Genomic DNA, 11,090 nt, shown 5'->3' on the forward strand with positions numbered 1-11,090 from the left:
GAAAAAGAAAAAGAAAAAAAAAAAAAAAAAAATCCTAAGAAACGATGAAATCGGAATATATTTATTTCGGTATTAATATATTAATACATTATTGCTGAAAAATGAGACTTTACTGCTTTGTGTTATATTTAGCATTTGACATTCAAATATGAATGCACACAATGTATATGTAATGAGACTGAGACTTTCTTATGAATGCTATCAAAAAACAAGAAAAATAACAAATTTTGTCACTTCTATACACATTAAGACCTCCTAAGTTATGTTTTATATGTTATTAAATGTCAAAAGGTGATAAAGCATTGGCACTTCAATAAGCAATATTTGAGAAGTATAAGTTATACTTGCAGCAAGAGCTTTGGTTTCAGCAGTAATTCCACATGACTTTATCAGGATAAAGAGCAATTATCCTGGGACATGACTGCCCCTCATAGGCTAAGTATAAACAAAATATGCTCATGAATGTCACAACCATTCTGCCCTGCTGGAAAACAGTGTTTCCTACTCTACTCTTAACAATTATTGTCAATATTAAAGTGATATAAAATATGAAAAAAATATAAATGTGATTCCAGAATTGGCTTGAATATAACCATTAGCAGGATTCTTTAGCAACAGCTAGCTTTATAACAATGGCTTTAAAATCAATCCAAAGATCAAGGGGCAAGAAGACTAAAAAGAAGTATTGAAACAGAGAGTGAAACAGATTCAAGAAGATATATACTTTTACTCAAAATAGGGACTGCATTGACTTACAACGGCCGCTAGAACTTCCATTTGTGAGGTGAGATTATTCTCTAACACCCCATGATCACTAGTTCCTTCTACGTCCTTATGTTCTAATCTCGAGGAAGACTTTGAGGATATGTCTGTCATATTGGACATTGTCAGATGCCACAAGGAGATTGGAGAAACCCTCTTTACAGCATGTGCACTGTTTATGAGTGTAATCCCCCAGCCAGCAAATGAACCAGCCACATTCATGACTTCCCAGCGAGTGAACAGACCTGTCTGAACACAGCACTTCCTTGAAAATTCTTGCCCATGAAATCTAATTTTGAAGTTGAAAACTCTCCACCCATCTTCCTTATAAATCCGTCCATTTCTTCCTCTTCTGAAAGAAATGTAACATTGTCCAAAGAAGTGGAACAAAGGTAAGGACAAATGCCTCCTGGGAGGAGCTGGGAGAGGGGGTGCAGACAGAAGAAAACCAAGAGGAACCAAAGTACAAATTATACTTAATTTAATTATGGCAATTTTCGTAATACTAATTACCTTGACAAACAGCTGTTCCTCCTATTCTCAACTTGAGATTGGGCTTTTGAAAGAAAGAGATGTATAATATAAGCCTTAAGAAGACCTATACTAATCATGTAAAATACATGATTTAAACTTACAGAAATCTATTACTGCGCAGCCACACAAACCATCAAAGTATTTATGTAATAGCAGTTACCATACTATAAAGTTTGATCACAGTGTTATAATCTTGTTAAAAGTGAACCAATACAATTTCAAAAGATTTCTGATGAAGCAAAATACCAAATTTTTTTAAAAACTGACATAGATATGTATTAAGACTTTTATTCATCAATTAACAGGAAAATGTTATTCACTACTTTCCACCAAACTATAAATGAAGAGTGAAAAAAATATTAAAAACACCAGAATAATAAATTACACCTTGAGAAACATATCTCTACTCTCTCTAAATCATAACAGTCAAAAAAATTTGCTGGGTAAAATTATCTTTAACATGTCAGAAAATGCAAAAATGGGAATATAGACATTTCAATAGGTACACTGCAGTTTAAAGATTATTAGGAATTTTAAAACAGCAATGGAGCACTGGAATGAAGAAATTTAGAGCACTGGATAGAAATTTAGAAGTGCAAAAACAGAAAAGACTCCCATTATGAAAGGAAGGCATTCAAGTCTACATTGTTCATGTTGAAGAGCCAGATAAAAGTACTGTACCACCTAAACAAATTCTCTTGCTTTAAGATGGTTCATTATATCAACCTTAATTATGTGACAGTACAATAAAATGTATGATAAGAAAAGTTTAAAAATTCAGAGTAAATAAAAATATGCATTTTGCTTACCTTTTAAATGTTCTTTCTCCTCTTTTCTATGCCAGTCCAGATGCTTGGGTATAGTTCCTCCCTGCCAGTAGATGGAGATAGTAAAATTGAGTCTTTGGGTGACCTCAAATCCTAATCTAGGTGGTTCAGAATCTTCAATTTCAGATTTTGGAGGTAAAAAAAATTTGAATGATTGAAAAGACACATAAGCTTGTAAAAATAATTATCTGAGTCAGTCTAATGAACTGTCATGGTCATTTGTACTAATCTTTAAGGGAGAGGGTCTTGGCTGGCATAGAAAAAAATAAAAGAAAGAGCATTATTTGGTATGATATATCCCCTTGACTCTTCATTCTTCCCAGATCTTGTTCATTCACTCAACTAATGTCTATTGAATACCCACTCAAAATTGCAGGTTACTGGCCAGATGCTTTCATATATATCATCTACTAAATGCTTTTAATCACCCTGTGAAGTAGTAATTATTATCCCCTTACATCTTGTTCCAGAAACTATATTTTTAAAAGTGCCATATGGCAAGCTGACTCTTGCTTGTCAAGTTTCTGCAGTCCTCCTGATGGCCAGTTAATGGCTTCTCAGATTTAAGTTGAATTAGTTTCCTCTTGCTATTGATAAAAGAACCTTGACATTGGAAGCTCATTTGCTAGTGGAAAAACTGGATTTGTTTCATTTTGTTTCAAATTAATACAAGTCTTCCAACGGAGTTCCAAGAAGAAATTTAAAAAGCTAAGGTGCAACCTTTTTTAGAATTTAAATGGATCTGAAATAAAACAGGAATCAGGAATAGGGCCACATGACAATGTTTTTGTTTGAGAATTGCATACTTAAGATCAAATTCATAAGGAAAAGCATTAAAATTTGTAATTGCTTATAATGACATGAAAATAAAATTATTATCATTTTTGAAAGCTAATAGGACATTGAAGTACCTCTTGAACATGATAAAGAAGCAAACTGAACAACATTCAAAGCTGAATTGAACACTGATGAAATTATGCAATAATTGGTTCCATTTTTCTCACTCAGTTTAGTACCGCTATTGAATTTTTAATTAAATGGAATCTATCTCTTATCCTTACCAAAAGCAAAGTCAGGTTTCAATATTTGTTGTAGTCATGATCTATGACTTGATTTCAACACAACACACTTTGAAAAAATAAGCATTACACAACTAATCAAATAAAAGTAATACCAATTTGTTTAAGAATGACATAATAAAAATAAAATTTCTCTCTTTCATAGAATCACCTTTAATCATGCTTCCCAAATGAGCATACTAATATTTATATACCTTTTTATAGTTCTTAAAATAATTTTCAGATTGCAAAATACTTTCTTATTCCTAAGTTTTTTCCAGGTCTGACAACCTTAAAAACTAAATGTTTCACACGCATTTTATTTCTGTGAAAACAGAATTAGTTGTCACAATAAATAAGGTGACCACACAATTTCTTGTCCAAACAAATACATTTTTTTTTTTTTTTTTGTGACCGGCTGCACCGCGCTCAGCCAGTGAATGCACCGGCCATCCCTATATAGGATCCAAACCCGGGGCAGGAGTGCTGCTGCGCTCCTAGCACCGCACTCTCCAACGGCCGGTTTGTGGCTCACTCGGGAGAGTGCGGTGCTGATAACACCAAGGCCCCGGGTTCGGATCCCATATAGGGATGGCCGGTTCGCTCGCTGGCTGAGCGTGGTGCTGACAAACAAATACATTTTTGAGAACGAAAGAGAGTGCCGTAATCAATTGTGTCAGGCAACAGACATAAACCATGGCCATCCCTAGAAAATTTGGACATATGGGTATCCTAATGATAAATGACAACGTTAATCTTCAATCCAGATCTTTTGAATCTAAATACTATTCTCTTTCCACTAACATCACATTACTCCAGGAAATCTTTTAACCTGGATATCTGTGTGAGTAGTTCTTAAGTATATGTTTTCTAATTTGCATCGTTGTTCAATTTAGCCCACTGAGTAGCATGTTTGTTTTCATAAACTTGGTAATATCCATTACATTTACAGTACTTTATTTCAAAATAGGTTAAAACAACAGAAACAACAATGATCTTAATACCTTTAACTAGTAAATAATATGATCGTAATAACGGTTAAACTGTTTTTTAATGGGTTATTTGTGAGATGTTTCTAATACTACCAGTGAAGCGGGAGACAATTTTACCAGGTATTACTGATTTGCTGGATTCTGGCTCCATTCCACTGATTGGATTAATAGGGTTGACATTAATTCTAGTTCTAATTGTAAGCATACTTCCAGAATTTGGTACTCCTTAAAAAGTAGTAAATTCCATATTAATTTAGAAAAGATAAGAGATCATTTAAAATGTATTTAATGATTATGGTTAAAAAACTTTTCTCAGGAAAAATGAAACTATACTAAAAGTAAAAGCTTCATGTCCCTCACAAAGAATGCAAGTCTAACATATATATTCATTTACTTATTTTGCTATTTAGCTTTTAAAGTATTAGTGTATAATTTAATTAATAAACTCTGAAAGATCATGGATTTTGCCTAGGTTTTTGTTTTGTTTTGTTTTCTTTTCTTTTTCTTTTTTTTTTTTTAATTATTATTGTATCCCCTAAAGCATAGCACAATGCCTCACACACAATAGGCACTCAATAAATATTTGTTGACCAGCTGGACTGTCTAAGAAAAAAAGGCCCATATTTAACGTGCAAAAATATTTACAAAGAACATCTGGTAGATAAAAAGGATGACATATGGGTTGATTCCTGGATTATCATTGCTTTCTGAAGGTCACTGGCTTAAGAATTGACTGAGATTCCTCACGTTATATGAAAAGATACCAGCAACCAATTGCCATGTCATAAAATCTGTTTCTATGGAATCTAATTATATTAAATCCATATTTGGAATTCCCTCACCATGATCTTCAAGATCTCTAAAATTAAACTTGTAATAAATGCAAGGAAGAAATTATTTTCTTCTTTCTGAAATCAAAAGTTAAGTATTTGTTTTAAAAATAAAATTCCCAATTCTCTTAGCCAGATTTGGGAAACACATATATACTAGTCAATGACAAATTTGAGAGTTTCTCTTTGCAATTCCTTTCCTTACCACAATTCCAAGACCAAAAATTTGTTTTAGACAGACTTATTTTTCCGTGCCAGATGTGAGGTATAAAAGGCAATGTTTAGAAGTGACTGTAAGTATTGTGGTACGGTAGTATAACATAGCAACACCATTATAGTAAAGAGCATGCCAGTAGGGTGACCTAGACAGAAAAAATATAATGATAAAGGATGTTTTTGAAGCAAAAATAAACCTTAACATGATTTGCTAAATAATGTCTATAATCCTCTGTTCCTTTATAATTGTTCCAGTTATAAAACTAACCTTAAAAATTCCTCAAGTATGTTAAACTTCTGAAGCAAGTACTTAAAAACAAAAGCTATTTTTTGATTCTTTTAAACCACTGGCTTGAGAAAGTTTTGAGAATCTGATGAAAAGTATGGATGTGCAAACCAGAAAATTATATATCTAAATATATACTCTCATAATGTTCACACAATAGCACATAATTTCAGATTATTCACCCAGTCCCCAGAAGCTATCTATGAAACTTTTTATCTATGAAATCAAAGTTAAGAACACTTTCCATAAAAATAACTTTTCCATTATAAAGCAAATAAAATAATGTGTTTTTCATTCCAGGATCAGAAGGACTAAGTGGTATTTGAAAAAATATGCACGTGTGTGCACATACACACACTCACACACACTGATATAGCAGGTGTAGGATTTTTTTTATATAAAAATGACAACATTTCACAAACTTCCAAAAAAACTCTATAAAAGTATTTAATATACTGTTTGGACAAATATATTTCCAATGTGTAATTTAGAACAACCCAAGAATTCTTTACATTCTTTAACTTAAAAACATATTCAATTTTCTGGAGAAATTTTGAAGATTTGTTATCAAGAAATGTATTAATAAAATAATATTGTACATATTCAATTGCACTCCTACATTTCAAAAGGAAGAATTTATTTGCTCTATTGATTTTTAAGTGCAAATGACAAGAGCAGTTACCAACTTTGGAGCACCTGTAGTGAGCTGGAAACTGTTAGGCACTCACATGATCTATCTTACAGCAACACCGTGGAGACTTTAGTACCACCAGTCTTCCAAGCAAAAAAGCTTCTAACTAGATTAAGACATTACAAATTGAAAGAACAAAAAAATTAATAACAATCATGAGCCCCACCAGGGAAGATACTCCTAACTGCAGACATGGATTCATGGCAGAGCACTTCCTTCTCTAGAGACTGAACAGGACCCTGAGGGTGTGCAGTAACAGAGTTCATATATTTTAAAATGAGCAGTGGTTCTCCTGAGCCATGTTGGTGGGTCAGGTAGAATAAAATAGATTTAATTTGATCCTAGTTTTTTTCTGACTGAATTGATAGTGCTTTGTTTTCAGAAGATAACTTAAGACATTAGAAGTTTTCCTCTATTTTTTTTTTTATGACAGCAAAAAACCTCATTTGGTCAGGTTGAAAAGTAATAAACACAAGGATTGTATATGTTCTTATTTTTTTGGTTCTTAAACAATTATTATAAAAATATAAATAAACTCTTTCACCAGACTTTTTAAAAAAATTAACATATCTATCACTTCTACATAGTTAGTATTTGTGTATATGTATGTGGGGGGCTAGGTGGGGTAAAGTTGTTGAGAAGATTTAATGTTAGATCTATCCTCTTAGCAAATTTCAAATACATAATACATTATTTTTAAGTATTGTCCCCATGTGGTACATTAGATCTCCAGAACTTATTCATCTTGTATAACTGAAACTTTGTACCCCTTGACCAACATCACCTTTCTACTTCATAAAGGAGATTAAAAAGATAATGGCATACATATATATATATATTTTTTTTTTTAAAGAAAACAGTACTATATATATTTAAGTTTTATATGAGGCTCATATTTTAGGTAATTTGTCGCTCTTGTTCACAAATGTGTAATAATAGCTAGTTTTAATATTTTTTTCTATATCAAACAGAATTCATAAATCTAAAACTATAAACCCAAAATACAAAGGAATTGATGGAATTGCTAAGAATTTATATAAGTGTAAAATAAAAATGTGATATTTAGATTCAAGTACAAAAGTCCAAATCATTTAACTCACTGACAAAGTAATGTCACATAAGGAAATTAAACGAATAAATATTTTTTGACAAAAATGGTAGTGTGTGTATATATATATATATATATATATATATATATATATATATATTGTCCTTTTTGTGACCGGTAAGGGGATCGCAACCCTTGGCTTGGTGTCACCCACACCGCGCTCAGCCAGTGAGCACACTGGCCATCCCTATGCAGGATCCAAACCCGCGGCGGGAGCGCGCTGCGCTCCCAGCGCCGCACTCTCCCGAGTGCGCCACGGGGTCGGCCAGATAAAAATGGTAGTATATTAAATAGTAGGAATGTCATGTATCTAAAAGTTTTAGTGACAATTATACCTGTCACTAAAAAGAAAGGGAAGCATTTTGGAGCTTCAAATGAAATATTTAACGTAAAACTAATTTTTGAGTTGGAAACTAAACCTTTCACAGATCACTTTAAAGTCAAATAAAATTTTACTGCTGAGAAAATAAATTGTTCTGAAAACAAGCTCTGTGCAGACATTGCTACTTAAGGATTATCTGTCACCAATACTGAAAACAGCAAAGGAAGGGTCAGTACATCTGGTAGAAGATCAACCTAATAATGCTTTACTATGAGCAAAACACCCATGGAAAAACAAAAAGGATTATGTAAAAGCAACTCTCCCAAAGTTCAAAGCATATTCTTTTTTTAGTACAACTAAAAAGATAAGTGATACATACATTTACAGAGACTGGTTTTATAACTATTTTCTATCAATGAGCCACCAACCACGAATGGGAAAATATGGAAGTTACTGATTGATCTTTCCAGAGCTTTCCCTATGGTGTTATATGGCACCACTTCTACTTGCATTCCTGTGTTAGATACTCTATAGCACTGTGCTCTTTTAAACCTGGAGTTGTTTCGTCTCCAAGATTCTATCCTCAGTGTTCTTTCTGTAATTTCAAATCCCTGATGATCTCAAATATTTCTTGCATTTAAATAAAGCTTCATAAATATATGCTCTTTAAATCTATAGCAATGGTTCAGAACTTTGTTCCTAGTCACAAAATTACATTACCTAGTGTCTTAGTGCCACTTCAAGTTCAATGCACCCTACTCTAAACTCATGATCAATTTATGTAGTTCCTTATCTACTTCATTTTCTAATTCCTATTCATAGAATCACCATTTCACCAGCCAGTTAGCCTATAAATCTCATCATTTTGACTTTAACTTTTGTTTCTGACACTACTGCTTGACATAAGATTTATTTATTTATTTTGGCAACTAGCTAGAACAGGAATTGAACCCTGTGCCTTGATGTGATCAGCACCAAGCTCTAACCAACTGACCTAACCCACCGGCCAAGGTAAGTTTTAAATGAAACATAGCCTAGCACACGTTTAATGCTCAATACATGTTAGTTCCTGGTGTCTTTGCAATTGTCTTCAGTAAGAACTATTCGTCTTGGGCCGGCCCGGTGGCGCACTGCTACAGGGTTCGGATCCTACGTACAGACCGGCCGCTCACTGGCTGAGCAAGGTGCGGGCGCAACACCGAGGGTTGCGATACCGTTGCTGGTCCCGGTCCGGTACGGGCGCGACACTGAGGGTTGCCGGTCACGAAAAAAGACAAAAAGGAAAAAAAAAAAAAAAGAACTATTCGTCTTGCTGATATAGTATTCTTCCTCTTCTCTAATAAAGCTTCAGTTTTCCAGCCATTCATCCTAGTAGAGTTTTGTCATCTTCAAGCAATGCATATGTTAAAATTTTCTAAATCTGGGCTCCCTCATCCATCACCAAAAGATACACTACCCTAGTTTAAGTCACACTCATAGCCTTTAATAGTTCTCCAGCTACTATTTAATTATTTGAATTATCTTCGCAAATCTCTTGCATGCTTTTTTAATGGACAAATTAAAAAGTAGCAATTTTATAGTTGTTATGAATGGAATCTTTTTTGTGTGTTATATTTATCATGGGTTCTTCACATTACTATTTTTTCTTTAGTACTTACAACTCTCTGAAATTATCTTATGTAACATAAGATTGCTTTATTGTCCTTCTCTCCCTTCCAGAATGTAAGTTCCTTGAAAGCACAGATCTTGTCTGTCTTGTTTATTGCTAAACCCCCAGCAATTAGAATAGTACATTGCTCATAGGAAATACCCAATATATATTTGTTCAATTAATAAATCTAAATGTTTCTAACAACATGTCTTAAATGTAACTATATAATTGTCAGACTTTGTCTTAGCTGCTTTATGATTTTGTAATCCTCCTTCCTATCCATTAAGAGAATACCTAATAACAATGAGATCATAGCCAGGAGCCAGTAATAAATTACGACAGTCTACTTAACAAACATGATTTTCTTATTTCCCACATCATGCCTCCTTCTTCCCGTTACTTCTTTGTACATATTTATTACCCTTTAATTTAATGATTCTTCTTTCCCCTTGTTATACCTGAATAGCATTTTCTTTTTCCTCTCCTTCCTCCTCTTATCCGTGTATCTCACCTAAACGAATCTCATTAGAATTTATTTAAAGTATTCCAAAACAGACAATCTTTCACAGTTTTACGAAACTGTAAGGCTGATGTGAACTTAAGGAAATATTTTTGTCTGAAATCTTGAATGAAAAGATGAGCACACTATGTATTATTATCTTCTACTTTTAAGAAAGTTTCCTTTCAGGTATGCTTTTTCTATAAAATTAACTTTTCTCTATAATCTTCTTGAAACAAGGTATTATCCCTGCTTTTTTAAAATGGCATTTATCCTTCTTGCCTATAAATAAATTGATATTACAAAGTTGCTTCCAGAGGCTTATTAATCCAAACATTTTTTTAAAATGAAATATAGGATTAATGCTTCAAAAGAAAGCTCAACCCTAAGCAGTTGATAAGTAAACACCAAGAAGATGAAGAATCTTTTTAACAGAGAGCCATTTCTTAAGGGTAACTAAGTGACTTTCTCACCACTACATGTTCACACAGTTTTCCAAACTTTAAACCGATTTTAACGTAATTTATTTGTGTATTATGTTTTACTATACTTACATGATAAAAGAAGCTATGCCTTGTAAAGCTGTTGTAAAATTTCACTAAAGAAATTGTACAAAGGAAAAGTTAATGGTGAAAAGACAACAGAAAACACTGAATACTGAATCATTCAAAAAGTTAATGTACAGAGAAAATCCTATAGGTAAACAGAATGACTGTTCACAAGCAGGAGCTTTTCTTACGTGTATAGAGTTTATGCAAGAAAAACAATGTGCACAGGGAAAGGCCTAATCCTTAGTATTCCTTCCTATTAACTGCTCAGCTTGTAGTAGCAGCTGCAACTTCTCTTAAGTAGATGCCAACCACAGGGGTTTTAATCAGTTTATGACGGCAAGTGCATAAGAAACTCATTGCAAATGTTAGCACTAAAACAGAAATGAATGGCAGGAACTGGAACAAATGTAGAAAATGTATAGATAAGCAGGCTTAAAAAGGATTCTATTTAAAAAAAAATTTTGGCAAAAACTGCAGATCAAAAAATAAAAAAGTAATCACAAGGACCAAGTGAGTCTAACCAAAAAATTAATGCATAATTCTGAGTTTTTGATTTACAAATTTGACCAAAGATAAAAAATGTGCAGATATAATCAAAAAGTTAAAATGAAGAAATTTACCATGTGTAAATTGGCCACGTGTAAGAGACCTCATCTATTACTACTCTCAGCTATTTAAAAGCTTTCAACCATTTTTACTCAATAGATACATATTTATGTTTTATATAAGAACTAAATATATAAGAATTAAAATATTTTAATTC

The 11,090-nt window shown here is 32.9% G+C and overlaps 1 protein-coding gene across 3 annotated transcripts in view; it reads right to left on the bottom strand.

Annotated features, from left to right (window-relative positions):
- Nucleotides 1–11,090, bottom strand: part of PDGFC (platelet derived growth factor C) — a 242,926-nt gene that overhangs the window by 107,996 nt on the left and 123,840 nt on the right. The window contains exon 2 of one of the 3 annotated variants that reach the window (XM_008573306.1): nt 2,106–2,166. The exons of the other annotated variants lie outside the window; for them this stretch is intronic. The gene's annotated coding sequence lies outside the window, so the exon portion shown is untranslated. The remainder of the gene's footprint in view (nt 1–2,105; nt 2,167–11,090) is intronic. 3 annotated transcript variants of the gene reach the window in all.

Source organism: Galeopterus variegatus, unplaced genomic scaffold (assembly GCF_000696425.1).
Source record: "Galeopterus variegatus unplaced genomic scaffold, G_variegatus-3.0.2 Scaffold900, whole genome shotgun sequence".
NCBI lineage: Eukaryota > Metazoa > Chordata > Mammalia > Dermoptera > Cynocephalidae > Galeopterus > Galeopterus variegatus.